We start from the raw sequence: 1,744 nt of genomic DNA, 5'->3' as shown, positions 1-1,744 counted from the left end.
GTCCTGTCGTTGGTTCCTGTTTGCTGCACTGTGATCTTCTGCCCCTGTGCCTTGCCAGAGACCCCTGGGATTCCAGCTGCAGTGGTTGAGTTCTGCTGCATTCCRTSTGCAGTCATAGGATTCTGCTCGTCTCTTTGCTCATCTGGCCATTCTGGGGTTTCTTGCTATCCAGAGGGAGCACCAGGATCAGCYTTCCCCTGTGAGTTTGTAGAGGAAMATTTTGTCCATCCATCTCTGTCAGCTTTTGGMGGCCATCAGCCACATGGGAGATCTGAACCATCYGGGACCTGCGGCACAGCGCCCCCTGCAGCTGCCRGAGAATCATCGCACCCGCCCTKCCTGGCCGGGAGSCAACAGCGCCCCTGCCGGCTGGGACTGTAACTGCACCAAAGGGGAGGGTGTGTCTCTGTAAGGCTGTCACTGSGTTTGTGGCTGGGTTGGTTGTTGCTACCCTTGTTGTTACTTGTTGCACCTTGTTATACATATTAGTAAAAACTGTTATTCCCTTTTACCCATATTCTTGACTGATTTTCAAAGCTATAATAATTTGGAGGGAAGGGGGGGTCATATCCACCACTCCAAGGGGGGTCCCTGCCTTCATTGGCAAGCACCTGTCTTTCAAACCGAGACAGTCTGTTAGCTCACATGGTACAGAACTAAACAGACAGACCATAAAACAGGAACTGAGTCACTAACGGCATGGCAACTTCAGTGTTACTTCATTTATGTGGTGTTCTTCACATTGAGGCTGTGTTTCACTGTGGGGTTTTTTTTTTCCCCTTTCCACCTCTAGAAACACCAAACAAACACCTGAAAGACTGCACAGTTGGCTGGGGAAGAAGCAGAAATTCATGCAGTCTGTGCCTTTTCTCTAGCTGTACTGTGACCTTGATGGTGCTTTGGGCTAATGCTCTGGGTTTGTTTTTGTGAAGGGTAATGATGTTTCCCAATAAGCAGGGAGAATGAATCATAACCTTCATGCAAGCACAGTGTTCTCTGGGCTTAGGAGAAGACACTCAGTAATGCAAATCAAATTTGGAGATGGAAAATCTCAAATATTGCTTCTTCAAATACTTGTTCTTCCTCTTCTAATGTATCTTTCTTCCCAGAGAGTGCTGTGACCCAGCATGGCAGTGCAGGGTGGGGGAAAAGGACGGAAGATACATGGAAGTGGTTGATCCACCACAGATTAGCAATGGGTTTTTKTCCCTTACGCAAAGGAAGAGAAAAACAGAAAAACATAAAATATTGTGCCAGATTCTGACAAAAGAGATACCAGCCTTTTGGAAGATTTGGAAAAAAATAAAGGGAGCAAGACATAAAATCAGTGATACATCTACCTACTTCATTTTTCAAGCACTGTGCTAATTATTTTAGTGGTTGAATGAATTTCTAACCCCTGAAAAAGAATAAACCTACAGGTTTCTTCCCCYGATTCCTTTGTCTTCCAAATGCACATTTTATTTTATTAGGCATACGCTTTTCATTAGAACATATGCAGAAACTAACAGTGTGCAGAGATATTRTCTTAATCCTGAAGTCAGCTCTGCCATGTTATTTCTTCAGGGCTTATTTTCCTGACTRTAATGCCATGCTAATACAGCTACCTGGTATGCTGTAGCTGCCTAAGGTTCAAAAGCTTGCTTTTCCTTCTCTCTCAATGTCATCAGGTTGTAACCGTTCTGTTTTTCCTCCCTCTTTTATCCTTCTTGTGAAAAACAAAGATAGCCCTTTATTACCTTGC

Source organism: Malurus melanocephalus, unplaced genomic scaffold, assembly GCF_030028575.1.
Source record: "Malurus melanocephalus ecotype Western Australia unplaced genomic scaffold, MMel_1.1 scaffold_288, whole genome shotgun sequence".
Classification (NCBI taxonomy): Eukaryota; Metazoa; Chordata; class Aves; order Passeriformes; family Maluridae; genus Malurus; species Malurus melanocephalus.
Note: the sequence above shows the minus strand (reverse complement) of the source record.